This window comes from Peromyscus californicus, unplaced genomic scaffold (genome assembly GCF_007827085.1).
Source record: "Peromyscus californicus insignis strain IS unplaced genomic scaffold, ASM782708v3 Scaffold_13__1_contigs__length_99412109, whole genome shotgun sequence".
Taxonomy (NCBI): Eukaryota; Metazoa; Chordata; class Mammalia; order Rodentia; family Cricetidae; genus Peromyscus; species Peromyscus californicus.
The window spans coordinates 9,683,743-9,700,815 of record NW_026294424.1 but is presented as its reverse complement, the minus strand read 5'-3'; positions in this window follow the sequence as shown (position 1 = coordinate 9,700,815).

Sequence of the window (17,073 nt, the reverse complement as noted above, 5' to 3'; positions counted from 1 at the left end):
ACCGAGCACACAAGTGGTGCACAGACAGACAGACAGACAGACAAAACACCCATGCCCATAAAGTGTGAAGCTGTCCAGTGAGATGGCTCAGTGGGTAGAGACACCTGTCACCAAGCCTGACAACTTGACTTCAATCCCAGGACCAAAAGGTGGAAGGAGAGAATTAACTCCTACAAGCTGTACTCTGACCTGTACAGGAGCACTATGGCACACACGTGTACACTTGAGCTTTTGCACACATGCACAGGGAAAACAAACAAATGTGGACATTTTAAACAAATAAGATACAAACTTGTGAAATATTCTGCTGCTCTAAAAGTTGCACTTTCCCTTTAAGTAAGTAAATAAACATTCTGCCAGGCTCCTTGTAGAGCAACTGTGCCCCTCCGCGTTCCCTCCATGGGCAGAGCCTTGCCCCAGCCTCGTCAGTGTTCCTCCCTGCCCCCCTTTTCTTTTTGTGGCGTTGGGGATTGAACCCAGGGCCTCATGCATTCTGAATGAGTGCTCTACCACTAAGCTAGACTCCAGGACCTGTCCGTTTCTTCATTTCATAAGACTATAGCAGCGTGGAAGTGTTCAATATTCTCTCCCGGTTGTTAAGGACATTGAACAGCTTTTCACACGCACCGTGGCCATCGGAGGGCTTTCTGACAGTTTACAGTTTACGCGGCCAGAATTCCTTTCAGAGCCTCTAAAGCTGAAGGCTCTTCGGGTTTAGTCTTTAAAAAAAAAAACCTCATGTACCAGTCTCGGTGACCGTGTGTCCTCAGCACCTTCCACAGTGCCTTTAGCCTGGCAGGCAGCAAAGGCACAGGCCCTGTCAACCCTAGGCAGTCTCCGAGGTGATTACAAGCCAGGAACATAGGTGCCTTCACAAGAGGCTCCTTGGAGCAGATTTCTGAAACTGTCCAGTCACAAACCTTTTTTGGGAGCACTTACAGTTGTAGTTGGTTGTTTTACTCTACTCCTTTGGCCCTTTACTCCTAGCTCTTTAGGGGCCCACCACCCAGCTCCCAAATAAATCACACGAAGGCTTATTATTATTTGTAAATACCCAGCCTTAGTTTGGCTTGTTTCTAGCCTCTGACCTTTTATCTTTCTCTAGTCCATATACCTTTCTTTACTTCTTACTCCGTGGCTGGCTGTGTAGCTGGGTGGCTGGCCCCTGATGTCCTCCTCTCCTCCTTTTCTCATTCCTTGATCTTCTCTTCCCAGATTTCTCCTCCTGTTTATTCTTTCTACCTGCTGGCCCTGCCTATCCTTTCTTCTGCCTTGCTATTGGCCATTCAGCTTTTTATTAGACCAATCAGGTGTTTTAGATAGGCAAACTAGCAGAACTTCACCGAGTTAAACAAATGCAGCATAAAAGAATGCAACACATCTTTGCATCATTAAACAAATATTCCACAGCACAAACAAACGTAACACATCTTCAACTATTATTCTACAACATATAGTGTGTTCAATGCTGTTTAGAGTTAATTGGTATTTTGATTTTATGATCATCTGTGCTGAGAGCATCAATTCCTATAATGGCAGAATTATACTTAGGGCCATTTCGGAAACTGCTGGAAATTCTATCTTACTCCTAACCCCAAATTCCTTTTTTGTGAAACTCAAGTCAGCGACCCAAACTACGATTTTCAAAATCAAACATTTTAACACAATTATGACCCAGACACCAATTTGACGTATGCTGAGGAATGATGTTAGGAAAGTGTTGAGTCTTTGTTTTCTGTAGTTAAACCATTATGAGTCTTTGAGGAAGAACGTTGTATGTGCAGTAAAAACCCTGCAGTTTGTAACTTACGAGAGTCTCAGGCAGAGTTCTGCTGGCATTGCGTAGTCGGAGGGCATGCACAGCAGAGCATATGCCTGTTTTGTGTTCAGAACCACGGCTACAGGGAAGCCAGGAGATGCAACAAACACAGCAGAAACACCTGGGAGGCGTTTTTCATTTGATTTCGATAAAGTTTTTGTTGCAGACACTGAGAAACCTTTTTGTTTTGTTTTGTTTTTTTGTTTTTTGTTTTTTCGAGACAGGGTTTCTCTGTGTAGCTTGTGCTTTTCCTGGAACTCACTTGGTAGCCCAGGCTGGCCTCGAACTCACAGAGATCTGCCTGGCTCTGCCTCCTGAGTGCTGGGATTAAAGGTGTGCCACCACCGCCCGGTGAGAAACCTTTTATTGTTGACAGCTCTTACATATTGGAAAGCCAGGCATGGTGGTCCCCACTTTAATCCCAGCATTTGGTAGACAAAGGTAAGTGGATCTCTTTGAGTTCCAGGCCAGCCTGGTCTACAGAATGACTTCCAGGCCAGCCTGGTCTACATAGTGAGACCCTGTCCCTGCAAAAAAAACAAAACAAAAACAAAATGAAACAAAACAACTCCCCTTCTTTGGAGTCCCAACTCACAGTCTAGGAAATGGATGTGCGACTGGAGAGATGCTCAGAGGTCAAGAGCACTGGCTGCTCTTGCCGAGGGCCCGGGTTTGGTTCCCAGGACCCACATGGTGGCTCACAAACATCCATTACTCCAGATCCAAGAGATGTGAAGTCTTCTTCTGACCTTATTACGGAGTTGGAGATGACCGGGAAAAGACCACCAGACTCAATTCAGATGATAATTAGGAGAACTTATAAAAACTGCTAGCAGGGCCGCAGTCTCTACCTCAAATCAGAGCCATGCCGCACAGAAGTGGGTGCAGGAAGGGGTTAAAGGTGAAAACCACAGGAGTTGTTCCGTTCTGTCAAGATTAGGTGGGCAAGGCAACCTCAACATAGTCTTTGAATATCTGCATAAGCAAGTTCCAGAAGCCAAATCACTTAGATGTAGCATCACGTGCAGATGGTCACGGCTGTCCATCTCTGGGTGGGCATCAAGGAGTCATGGTTGCTGGGACTGATCTTCCAGGAACTTGAGTCAGAGACAAATGGCTATTGGGTACCAAGACGGATGCCTAGCACAAAATGGAGTTCCTTTAGTCATCACACCCTCATGGGCACGAAGCACACACGTGGTACGGTACACTGACACCCAAACAGGTAAACCCCTCTCCACCCGGAATAAATACGTACAAATTTTTAAAGAGGCTGTGTCTTGGAGAACCCACACCCCTGCCCTCAAGGACACACACAGCAACTGCTCAGTGGTCTGTGGGGGAAAAATCGTTGGCCTCTGTCTTCCGACTATGGCTTTCCATGTTTCTGGGGTTAAAAGAACCATCCTTTCCTGGAAGAAATGAGGTGGGACTTCATGAGGAGAAAACATAAGATTTTTCTTTTCCTAGGACCGGGATTGAACCTGGGGCCTTGAATGAGTTAGGCCAGCTCTCTACTGCTGAACTCTATCCCCAAGTCCTGCTCGCACTTTTTATTTGGAGACAGAATCTAAGTTGCCCAGTCTGACCTTGAAGTAGCAGTAGGTGGGCTAGGAAGGACTTGCGCTTCTGATCTTCCTTCCTCATCCCTAAGAGCTGGGCTTACAGGCCAGTCTGAGCAGTGCTTTTCAAAGCACCAAATAGACAGTTGGTAATGGAGACGTGGGAGACATTGCCTGTCTTTGTGATCCAAATGTCCAGGAACTGGCGATCTAGAAGAGCAGAAATCAACCTTTAAGCCACTGAAAGGCTTTCTGGCAGACACATTAGGAACAACAAGCAACCGATGAGCTAGATTTTAATCATATTTTATTTGCCATAACTTATCCAGAACATTAGCAGTTCAGTGTACAGTCAATTTTGATAAATGACTACTATATTTTACTTTTTTTTTTTTTTTTGGTTTTTCGAGACAGGGTTTCTCTGTGTAGCTTTGTGCCTTTCCTGGAACTCGCTTTGGAGACCAGGCTGGCCTCGAACTCACAGAGATCCGCCTGGCTCTGCCTCCCGAGTGCTGGGATTAAAGGCGTGCGCCACCACCGCCCGGCTTATATTTTACTTTTAAAAACATTATTTTTATTTTATGTGTACAAAAGAGTGTTTTGCCTGCATGTATGTATATGCACCATGTGTGTGCAGGTGCCCAAGGAGGCCAGAAGAGGGTGTTAGATATACCAAAACTGGTTATGAACTGCCATGTAGGTTCTGGGAACTGAACCTGGATCCTCCGTAAGAGAGTCAATGCTCTTAACCACTGAGCCATCTCTACTGGTACCTTCCGCTCCATTTCTGCTTGTTTCTCTGGCTGTTCTGGAACTTGCTCTGTAGACCAGGCTGGCCTCGAATTCAGAGATCCGCCTGCCTCTGACTCCTGAGTGCTGGGATTAAAGGTGTGGGCCACCACTGCCCAGCCACCCCCACCCACCCCCAGTTTACTTTTTTTTTTTTTTTTTTTTTTTTTTTTGGTTTTTCGAGATAGGGTTTCTCTGTGTAGCTTTGCGCCTTTCCTGGAACTCACTTGGTAGCCCAGGCTGGCCTCGAACTCACAGAGATCCGCCTGCCTCTGCCTCCCGAGTGCTGGGATTAAAGGCGTGCGCCACCACCGCCCGGCTACTTTTTTAAAATACTAAGTCTTTGACACAAAATGTGCATTACACCAACTGTAGGTCTCGGTCTGCATTCCTTACCCTTCAGGTGTCAGGGCACGTGTGGCCGCCGAGTGGACAGCCAAGCTCTAGAGCTCTGATGCTCGGCGAGTATTTCAGGCACGTGGGAATGAATGAACGTCAGGGTCTGACTAGGAAGATGGGTCGGGTCCTGGGCCACTAAGACGGGGTGGCCACCAGGGGACGGGAGAGCACAGGTCGACCTACTTCATGTGCCATCCTTGCCTGGAACTCTGGGTGAGGCTACAGTGTCACAGAGTCCCCAGACAGGGGGGATCAAGTTCCTAGTGTCCCATCTGCCGTGTAGACCTCTTTCCCTTTCCGTGGTTCGGCCCTTCCCTGGTAAGGAGGGGAAGAGAGGTGAGACAGTCCGGAAGGCACAGGTGTGAGATCTTCCTGAGAGGTCAGAGCGGACCCGAGGCCCTTGACTCACAAAAGCCCTGGGCCTGGTCCTCACTGAGCCAAACAGGACAGCTGAGACTACAGGAAGCCCATAGCAGGGCCCACCGCCCCCCCCCCCCCCAGCTCTTCCCAGGGCACTCTTGGGTGTGCTGAGGACACACAGACCACCCTGTCCTCACAGCTGCTGTCCCCTCGTCAACCAGACTTGCAGCTGTCTTACCCAATCTCTTTTCCAGGCTGTCACACCTCAATTCTCCAGAACACTTCATCCAACTCTTCCCCCGGAGATGCCTGCAGCCTGGCTCCCCGCCTTAGAGAGGTCTGGGTGGTTTTCTACTCCCTGGGTTCTGGGCACAGTCTGTGGCTGCACTGGTTTCTCTGTTTTCTGAGGCACAGCGCTGAAGGGGGTTCTGGAGGGGGTGATGCTCCAGAAATCCCTCCTGGGCATCTCCATCAGGATAAAACTGGGGTTCTGTAGGTGGCCAGCTCTCCAACTCTCAGGTTATGTGAACCTGTCTCTTGTTCCCTACTAAAGGTTGGACATTTTTCAGAATGCCACTCTTAGCAGGTGGCCAATAAATATTCATAGCCTAAAGGAATGGCACACTCAGCGGGAGGCCAAAAGCATTCTTGGAATGGATGAATGGGTGAATGGGTTTCTCCATGGTTCTCTTGCTTCCCCATCTGAGTATGTGAGCCCAAGTACAGAGTTTACCCAAAGCCAAATTTAGGGTGACTCCCAGACATTTCAAAATCACTGCATAACATAGTCTAGTTTATCTGCACAACTACCCGCTAGGTAAGTGCTATGTCTCATTCCTCAAGGGAGGGGATCTAGGCCTGAGATGAAAGGATTGGGGGGGGGGTCCAGGTCTCCCAGCCAACACACAGCCCCCAGGCCTCTCAGGAGAGTCTGCTCGTTATTTAGATAGAGTTTAGTTCCATGTGTGTGAATTGCGTGTTTTCAATTGCATCTTTAAAAGCTCATTTTTTTTGTTGTTGTTCTGTTTTTTTGTTTTTCTTTGAGACAAGGTGTCATTTTGTAGTTCTGGCTGACCTCAAACTCACTATGTAGACCAGGCTGACCTGGAACTCACGGAGATCCATCTTCCTCTGCATCCCAAGAACTGAGATTAAAGGCGTATGCCACCATGCCTGGCTATTTCTCAATAGTATCTTTTGATATATAAAAGTTAAATTGTTTTTTATGTTGCTTTTGTCTTTTGAGACAGGATCTCATGAAGCCCAGGCTAGTCACAATTTACTCTGTAGCTGAGGCTAATCCTGCCTCTATCTTCCAAATGCTGGGATCACAAACTAGGATTATGCACTGCACCTGGCAGAAGTTCAAATTTTAATGAAAGCCCAATGTGTTTGTTTTTCCCTCTTGTTTTGGGCTTGGACACTCATCCGATCCACGGTCCTGCCAGCATGCTGTCTCTTTGGAGATGGTAAGATTCTGATAGATTCAGCTCGCTCTCTCTCTCTCTCTCTCTCTCTCTCTCTCTCTCTCTCTCTCTCTCTCTCTCTCTCTCTCTCTCTCTCATTAACACTAGTGCCTTGCCAATGCTCGGCAAGCCTTCCACCACAGAGCCACCGAAGCCCCACACTGCCTTCTTTTGAGCTGCTGTCAAAACACTTGTCCAACCTCCTCCATCTTCTCGTTTTGTTTTGAGCCCAGGCTGGCCTTGAACCTGTGATTCCTGTTTACAGATACGTGCCACCACACTGGCCCTACCTCCTTATCCCAGAGAGTTCCTTTATCAGCATTATTTGTAAAGCTTGGGAAATATCTGTGAGGCTTTTGTTTGTTTTTTAAGACAAGGTCTCACTGTGTAGCTCTGGCTGGCCTGGAACTCACTCTGTAGTCCAGGCTGGCCTCGAGCTCACAGAGATCCACCTGCCTCTGCCTCCCCAGTGCTGGGATTAAAGGCGTGTGCCACCATGCCTGGATGTTTGTAAAAATATTAAATAAAAGAGAAAATCAAGTGGAATTTCACCACTCCTCCACTGAAGACTGATCAGTTTCTCTGTTGTCATCTAGCCCTCTCTGGGGCCACAGATGGACTATCATGGGGTACCACTGAACCATGGAGGTGCTCTAGCCAGCACAAAGGTCTTTGCTGTAGTCTTTTCAAACACTGGCTTATCTTCAAACACTGGTTTTAGCTCATCTGCACATTTTATGATGGTGGCCACACACATACACACACACACACACAACACCAATACTTTGATGTTGACAGGACAGAACAGGTGGAGAGAGTGGGATGGATGGATTTTGCTTGCAGCAGGACTTCCGTGGTGTGGCTTGACAGTGGCCCTGGGTCATACAAAAGGCAACTGGAGTTCAACCTGGTGGGTAGTATGAGGAGCCAGCCAGGCAGGGAAGTCTCACCGACAGCACAGCATGTACAGGGGTATGGGGCAATTGCAAAGGCCGTGTTTTTGTTTTTGTTTTTTCGAGACAGAGTTTCTTCGTGTGGTTTTGGTGCCTGTCCTGGATCTCGCTCTGTAGACCAGGCTGGGCTCGAACTCACAGAGATCCGCCTGGCTCTGCCTCCTGACTGCTGGGATTAAAGGCGTGTGCCACCGCCGCCCGGCGCAAAGTCTATGTTTTAAGTGGAATTGATCATATCGGGGCAGTAGGTTCAGAGACCTACATACAGGTGTGTCCATCCTTCAGCCCTCGGGCCACATGTGTCCCAGGAGAACTATGGATGCCACCTAACTTCTTTGTAGGTGCCAATGTCATATCAAAATGTCAAAAGGCTGGGTGCTTTTGAATGTAGTAGCAGACACCTGCAGCCCCAGAAGGTTTTTAGGCAACACAGGAGAATCACTGTGAATTTAAAGTCAGTCTGGGCAAAAAAAAAAAATCAAATCAAGTTCAAGACCAGTCCCAGACACATAGCAAGAGCCTGTCTTAACCTAATAACAAGGGAAGGGAGGAAGAAGATAAGCAGAGACCTGCAATGTGTGAGGAAGGTGTGACGCAGCGGAGAGGCCATGTCTACCACACCAGTGACCTACTGGGGGTCCTCAAGATTTACTGAGTAAAAGTAGCTTGGGGACTGGAGCGGCAGAGACTGAGTTCCATCTTAGCACCCACATTGCATAGCTTACAGCTGCCTGTAACTCACCTCCAGGGGGTCCCTGGGCACCCCGATACACATGGTATATACTCCCGTAGACACAGACACATAAACGAAAACAAAAGTAAGTCTTAAAAACAAAAAGGCGGGCTGGAGAGATGGCTCAGAGGTTAAGAGCACTGGCTGTTCTTCCAGAGGTCCTGAGTTCAATTCCCAGCAACCACATGGTGGCTCATAACCATCTGTAATGAGATCTGGTGCCCTCTTCTGGCCTGCAGGCATACATGCAGACAGAACCCTGTATACATAATAAATAAATAAATTAAAAAAAAAAAAAAAAGGAGCTACTCATATGAGTTTGCTTACCAACCAAAAGCTGGAAAGGCCCCAACCACAGAACACATAACTATCAGCTCATTTAAATTGCTAATCCCTAAGACAACAGGAAAACGTGGCAACACCTTTGGGCAATAATGTAAGCAGGGAGGGGAAACTGTTGCTGCTGGTGTCTTATATCTAATGATACTATGTAATTACAGCACAGAAATAGACATATATATTGTTAGAAGACAGAAATAGAAAAGTAGCAAGCCAGGAAAAAAAAAGTAACAGGGAACAGGTGCACCTGGGTGACAGGACTTGGCATGAGAGTTTTTTCATTTTAAAATGTGTTTACTATCTTAGTAAGCTTTTAACAAGATATCCTTTAAAAATAAACGGCTCGCCGCCAGGCGGTGGCTCGCCGACAGGCGGTGGTGGCGCACGCCTTTAATCCCAGCACTCGGGAGGCAGAGCCAGGCGGATCTCTGTGAGTTCGAGGCCAGCCTGGACTACCAAGTGAGTTCCAGGAAAGGCGCAAAGCTACACAGAGAAACCCTGTCTCGAAAAACCAAAAATAAATAAATAAATAAATAAAAAATAAATGGCTCAACTGGAGAACAAAGAGGGGGAGGGGGGTCCAGGGTTTGTCTGACCCAACAAGCGGGAGCATCTATCAGAATGGATACTCTCTCCCAAGGTCAGTTAACCGTTTGTACATCGAAGACAGAAGAGCAGCTGCACCTTGGAAATAAGGTGTATTCAAGGCTTTGGTGGTCGGCTTGGTGTGGTGGGCTTCTTTTCTGATGCTGGGTAAATCCAGACACAGCTGGCGACTCCAGAACAGATGGTGTGGTTGGACCTCTGACAGTGGGGACAGAGGGACAAGGGACCGAAGGGAGTTCAGTGGACCGGTCTCAGCCACATGTAGTCCAAGGCAAAGCCAACACACTCAGCATTCCATTCTGCACACAAACACAGAGTGGGACAATGCGATAGAAAAAGCTGGACGAGAGAGCTTGAAATGGCCCCACAGCAAATCAATTAAAGCTGAAAGAATCACTCACGAGCTCCAGGCCAGTACTGGCTGTTGGGCAGTCCTGGGGGGGGCAGCTGGGCAGAGCTGGCAGTGGGAGGTGATTACAAGATGCACACGGTGGTGCTGGGCACAGGGTCAGCATGCCAAGAGTCCAAGTGGTGTGAGCCCAGCTCAGCAAGAGAGCAGGGGGTGGCAGCAAGTTGGGCACTGGGAAGTGACCTGAGTATACGCCGCTTGTTTGACTGAGAAGATGACCCTCACAGATGATAAGGAGAAACACATGAGATACATAACAGACCTTTGCTGAGAGGTAGGTATGGCCCTAGACGGTTCCTACAGCAAATGGTGTAAGGCACTGGATGGGTGAGAGAGCCTGGGCTCAGCAGCAGGCTACAGTGACGATCGGCTTCCTACACAGGCCACTGAGGTGGTTGGAGGGTTCCCTAGAGCCACCCCACACCTAGCTGAAATTGCTCCAGTACAGTCGTGACAGATGAAGTGTGCCCTATTTCCTGTTCAAGGTGAGCAGTCTCCAAGGGGCAGGTCATGGCTCCCACTGACAGGAGAATTTACAAGGAACTGTAGCATCTCAATGACATGGCCCCACCTCAGACTAAATCATGATGTTCCACACTCCATAGGTCATTCATTTGAGAACCAGGGATTCTGTGGCTCCCTGTACACTGCTCCAAATATATTGACAATTAAACAGAGCAAGCTACGTGAAAAATGCCTTGAGCTAAGCATGATGGTACATGCCTGAAATCCCAGCAAATGGAAGGGTGAGGCAGGGAGATCCCAAGACACCAGATCTACATAGTGAGATCCTAATTCTTTTTTTTTTTTTTGATTCTCCAGACAGTGTTTTTCTGTGTAGCCTTGGCTGTCCTGGAACTCACTCTGTAGACCAGGCTGGCCTTGAACTCAGAGATTCACCTGCCTCTGCCTCCAGAGTGCTGGGATTAGAGGCGTGCACCACCACTGGCCCGCAGTTTTTGTTCGTTGTTTTTTTTTTTAAAATCAATTCTTTGAGGATTTCATACAACGTGTTTTGATCACTTCACTCAACTCCTCCCTCTAACTCCTGACCAAATCCACCCCCAACTTTGTGTCTTTCTTTTTTAAAAAAAATAACCCATCAAGTCCAGTTTCTGATGCCTATATTGTCTTGGGTATGGTGCCAGGCACAGGAGCATGGCAGATGGCCACACCCTTAAAGAAAACTGAGTCTCCCTTCCCCAGAGGCCAGTAACTGTCCATAGCTCCTCCTCAGCCAGGGGTGAGGACTCTTGAGCCCTCCACCCTCCCTCTGTGCTGGAATGGTGACTGCATTAATCTGGTAGGCAGCCACAGCTGCTGTGAGTTCCCAGGTCTGGTGACCTTTTCACGTCCACAAGACTGCTTTGCGGCAGTCCTTCCCAAGCTCTGGCTTTTATGATCTTTCAGATGAGCCTTGAGCTTTGAGCCTTGAGGGCGGGGAGGGTGGGAGACAGGCACAGACGTCTCATTTGTGGTGGAGCCCTCCACTGACGCTCTGCACCTTGATCAGTTGTGAGTTCTGCATTAACCACCCTCCACTGCATAAAGGCCCTTATCTAATAAGGTGTGAGAGCTGCACTGATCTATGGGTACAGAGATAAGAATTCCGAGGGCAGTTTGATAACCTTGCATTTAGCAGAATAATAGCAGCAGTTTCACCCCTGGGGTCTATGAGCTCCTAACTATGGGTTTGGGCTAGATTCACAGTATCAGGCGTGGGTGTCCTCCTGTGCAGCAGGCCTCACATCTGATCAGAATGTGGCTGGTTACCCTGGTAGCATTTGTGCCACCTTGTATCCATGGGCAAGTCTTGCCACCACGTTGGTCATTATTATAATTCACAGGTTTCACAGCTGGGTAAGATTATTAGCACCACATCCGGAACCCAGCATCCTGCATAGCCCCTTCTCATAGAATATAAGCTAACTATACAAGCTAGTCAGCAGCTATTATGTTTCCTGGTCAGTACCGACTTGATTTCTCTGTGTCCTGTGATTCAAGTGTATGGTGTCTCCAGAAGCAGGGTCTTATCAAGTTCTGGTGAGCAGCCATGAGCAGTGACAACAGCCTGTATTGTTTTGGGGGTGAGATCCCATGTCTTGAAAGGAAGGAAGGAAGGAAGGAAGGAAGGAAGGAAGGAAGGAAGGAAGGAAGGAAGGGAAGGAAGGAAGGAAGGAAGGAAGGAAGGAAGGAAGGAAGGAAGGAAGGAAGGAAGGAAGGAAGAAAGGAAGGAAGGACACCTTGAAGAGCACAATGCAAGTATTTCTATAGAAGCAGTATAGAGATGCCTCCAAAAATTAAAAACAAAATTACTCAATGATCCAGCGCTCCAGTGCCAGGTTTATATTTATTTTGCCATACTTGAGACTGACCCTTGTACATGCTAGGCAGATTCTCTACCACCATGTGACATCCTTAGCCCAGAAGTCAGGATCCCAGAGACATGCCTCCCATGTTCATAGCAGCATTGTCCACAAACAGCCAAGCTCCGGGAACCTAAATTCTCACAGTGAAAAGACAGGGTAAGTGAAAAGACAGTGCGGCACACTATACACCCTCAAGGAAACACTCACCTTAAGAAGAAAGGCAGACTTACAATAGGCAATCGACACGGACAAACCTTGAGGATGTGGTGCTCAGTGAAGTAAGCCAGTCACAGACACATAAACGCTGCATCACTTACATAAGAACCCCAAAGCAGTCAAAGTCACAGCAACAGTGGAACGGTGGTTGTCAGGGGTATGGAGAGGAGGGACCGGGGACGGCGGATCCACATACGTAAAATGTCAGTTATCCAAGAGAAATATGGAATATGGAGCCAGGGGTGGTGGCTCACGCTTATAATCCAAGCACTGAGGTGGCAGGGGCAGGAGCACCACCCCAAGTTCAAGGCCGACCTGAGCTACATAATGAGCTCCAGGCAGCCTGGGCAACAGAGATGCTGTTTGAAAACAAAACTATCAATTTGCTGTGCCCTAAAAATTCAGTTAAGAGAGCAGAACTCTCCCAGAACTTTGGATCGTAAGAGGACCAAAAGTTCAAGGCCATTTTGAGCTACATGGCAAAATAACATCTTGAAAAATTAGAAAAAAAAATGTAGACCTCCTGTTAAGTATTCTTCCCATGATTAAATATTTTTTCAAAAATAATGTAGCCGGGAGGTGGTGGCATACGCCTTTAATCCCAGCACTCAGGAGGCAGAGGCAGGTGAATCTCCGAGTTCGAGACCAGTCTGGTCTACAGAGTGAGTTCCAGGACAGCCAGGGCTACACAGAGAAACCCTGTCTTGAAGAAAAATTTATAATAATAATTAGATAAAATAACAATAATAATAGAGGATGAAGAAGGACTGAATGTGTATAGTGAACATGAGTTATGAAAGAGGGTTAATTGTTTTTCTAATTCAGATTTTTCAGTTTTGGTGGGGATAGTATATAAAAATATAAAAAGTATAAAATGAAAGTATAAAACGCTCCACAGCCTGTTCCAAATAGCTACTCTGACTGAGTTGTTTAGTCTTTGGTTCTGGTTAATTTCAGTATAATTTTTTTTATCTACAACTTTTTTTTATAAAAAGGTTGAAAGTAATGAAAAATTTAAAGAATCATATTTTACTAAAAATAGAATTTCATGAAAAGATGAGCTGAAGAAAGGGAAAGGGAAATGGCAGTTCAGGAAGATTTTTGTCAACAAAAGGCTATGGTCAGGGCACTGGACGTGAACAAGCATTTTGAACATTCACGAGGACATACACTGGAGAGACACCTGGAGAGGCACCTGGAGAGACACCTGGAGAGGCACCTGGCCTCCTCCGCCACCTGGGAAAGGTGAAACAAAGCAACAGGACACAGACCCTCTCATCATCCCACTGGAAAAACGAACCCGACGATACCAGAACCTGGTTGAGTTATGGACCAAGAAACACACTGGAGGAGGGGAAATGTGTAACAACCTAAGAAAACTGTTGGCTATCACCTTTTAAATTCAGGTGCTCCATTGCTCAGCAACTCCAGACAACAGTGCTAGGTGTACACCCAAGAGCAGTCCCACAGCCTGCCCCAGGGGAGAATGCTATGCAGCAGTGAACGTGAACTAACTCTGGCTGCACGCATGCACGCACGCACGCACGCACACATGCACACACACCCTGGGCAAAGCTTTATATAATTATTCAAGGTAAGAAGAATCAAGTCCAGGAGATTGTTTCTGTGGTCACCTTAGCACAGCAATGGCACTGTGATCATGGTCACATAACAGTTTTGTAGCTGTGAAGTTTTTTGGTTTTTGTCTTTTTTTTTAGATGAGATTAGGATTTAACTTGTCAGGCTGAGTAAAGAGGACAGCCCTCCATAATGTGGGTGGCCCTTATTCATAAGCCGAGGGCCTTATGGAAAACACCAAGGCTCCTCAAAAGGGAATCCTGTCACCAGAGCCTTGAGTCTCCAGCTGCCTGGGCTCCTGGACCTCCAGTCCTGCCCTTGCCCGTCACCACCACATAGTCCTGCATGCTGAGTCCTCAAATTAAATCCTTCAGGCACATGATGGACTGGACAGACTGAACTAATTCTGTGCATAAAACAATGTCACACATCAGCATGCCTCACAGGAGCTTAGTTGTGTAGCACAAGTATGTGTGCACGTACATGTAAGTGGTGCATTGGCAGTTAATGTTTGCAGAGGAAAAGATTATCAGGCTAGACACAACATCTTTGGGTGGCCAGTGGAACCCTGAACCATTCACGTTTTCTTTTCTTCTTTTCAAACTTCTCTATAATAAAGACATATTTTAAGGAAGAAAATCCGGGGTTGGGGATTTAGCTCAGTGGTAGAGCACTTGCCTAGCAAGCGCAAGGCCCTGGGTTCAGTCCTCAGCTCCAGAAAAAAAAAAAAAAGAAAAGAAAAAAGAAAGAAAGAAAGTCCATGGGGCATGGGATGGGTTCACTAACATTAAGGATGTGTGAAGAAGCCTTATGGAAGTCCACTAGCTTATAAGATAAGAAAAACCAATTTAAGAAAAGAGCCGGGCTGGAGAGTTGGTCTCAGTGGTTAAGAGCATTGGCTGCTCTTACAGAGGACCTGAGTTCGATTCCCAGCACCCACATGGAGGCTCAACCCTGTCTGTAATTCTAGTTCCAGGAATTCCTAGGCTTCTGGCTTCCTAGGGTACTGTGCTCATGTATGAGTGTACTCCTACATACATATGCTCATGTATGCACACTTCCACATAGATAACATACACAAATTAAAAAATAATAAAAGTAAATCTTTATTAAAAAAAGAAAGAAAGAAAAGAGCCCTGGCCAGGCTAGGAGGATCTCTGTGAGTTTCAGGCCAGCCTGATGTACAGAGCAAGATCTAGGACAGGCACCAAAACAATACAGAGAAACCCTGTCTCAAAAAAAAAAACAAAACAAAAAAAAAATAGAGCCCTGTCTGGTTGGTGGTGCATGTCTTTAGTCCCAGCACCCAGGAGGCATAAGCAGGTGGAGCTCTATGAATTTGAGGCCTAGCCTTTTCTACATGGTGAATTCCAGGCCAGCCAAGGCTACACAGTGAGACCCTCTCGCAAATAACAACAACAACAACAACAATAAATAAATAAGAATGGAGGGGAGTAGTGGCATTATTTGTTACTTAGATATGATTGTCTAGAGAAGTGGTTCTCAACCTGTGGGTCCCAACCCCTTGAGGGGGTCAAACGACCCTTTCACAGGGGTCATATATTAGATAGCCTGAATATGAGATATTTACATTACAATTCTTTTTTTTTTTTTTTCGAGACAAGGTTTCTCTGTGGTGTTTTGGTGCCTGTCCTGGATCTCACTCTGTAGACCAGGCTGGGCTTGAACTCACAGAGATCCACCTGCCTCTGCCTCCCGAGTGTTGGGATTAAAGGTGTGCACCACCACCGCCCGGCAAATTTATTTATTTATTTTTATTTTTATTTTCCAGAGCTGAGGACCGAACCCAGGGCCTTGCACTTGCTAGGCAAGCGCTCTACCACTGAGCTAAATCCTCAACCTCATTACAATTTTTTTTTTTTTTTTTTTTTGGTTTTTCGAGACAGGGTTTCTCTGTGTAGCTTTGCACCTTTCCTGGAACTCACTTGGTAGCCCAGGCTGGCCTCGAACTCACAGAGATCCGCCGGCCTCTGCCTCCCGAGTGCTGGGATTAAAGGCGTGCCCCACCACCGCCCGGCTACAATTCTTAACAGTAGCAAAATTACAGTTATGAAGTAGCAATGAAATAATTTCACTGTTGAGGGTCACCACAGCATGAGGAATTGTGTTGAAGAGTCTCAGCATTAGGAAGGGTGAGAACCACTGCTGTAGAATGTCGGTTTTTGTGCTGAATGAATGACCCAGAACTGTATGGAAAGTTGACACCTGCGCACTTCGTCTTAGGTAATTCCACTACACATTTTACAGTTACAGAGCCGCAGACATAAGACACAGTCCCAGCCCCTAGGAGCTTACAGAGCGGTAGGAAAATAAGACTTCAGAGAAATAGCCACACTCAACAACAGAACACAGTAAGTGCCTAAGAGTGCCCCAAAGGAGATAGGTGTGCTGGTGCAGGCTTGTAATCTCAGTATTTTGGAGGCTGAGGCAGGAGGACTGACGAGAGCTCAAGGCTACCCTAAACTACATAGTGAATACCTGACCATCAGGGCTACAGAACAAAACCTTGTATCAAAAAAATAAAAAATAAAACCAACCAACCAACCCCCCCCCCCACACACACACACACACACTCACACAAAGTAAAAGCATTTAGAAAATTCCTCAGAGATGCTAATGTGGAGTGAGGAGCCAGTTCCGAGGACATTGCAGGACGAGGACGCTGATAAAGTGTCTTCAATGTGTTGAAGACTTTTCCCAAGTCACACGTGCTGTCCATGCTTGTTATCCCCGGGTTTGAGAGGTCGGCGAGAGGAGAATAGCTGTGAGTTCTGAGTCATCCTGGGCTACACAGAAAGTTCTGGCACAGCCTGGGCTACAGAATAAGACTGTCTCAGAAATATAAAAATTTAAAAATAGCTGGATGTGACAGTACATGCCCGTAACTCCAGAATCTGGAAAATCAAAAGGGGAGGATCAGGAATTCAAAGCCAGCCTACAAAAAAAAAAAAAAAAAAAAAAAAAAAAAGTGGTTTTTTTTTTTCAATTTCTATGTAATTTCAACCTCAGAGAAAAATTACAAGAACAGTCCAGAGACTTCCTATGCATTTTTGTGAAAAGGAGAACTTTAGACCCAGTCAATTTAACAAAGTTTGGGCAAAGGATGACTCATAAATCAGTCAGTGCTTATAACCTGAGGGGCTCAGAGAACTCTGACCACAGCCAAGCAGGCGCTGTCACAGGCCAGCCCCAAACATTCAAAACACTTGACTGGCTCCTTCGAGGCAGCTGCTTTCTTATTCCGGCATGACATAAGGAGGCATTTGCCTTTTCTGGGCATGGCATGGTAACTTGGCTGCCTGTGGTTGGATGAAACTAGCCTGTTTGTCATTGGCAGAAGTCCAGCCATTCTCTCTCCCTCTCTCTCTGTCTCTCTGTCTCTGTCTCTGTCTGTCTCTCCTCTTTCTGTCTCTGTCTCTATCTCTGTGTCTCTGTCTCTGTCACACACACACAC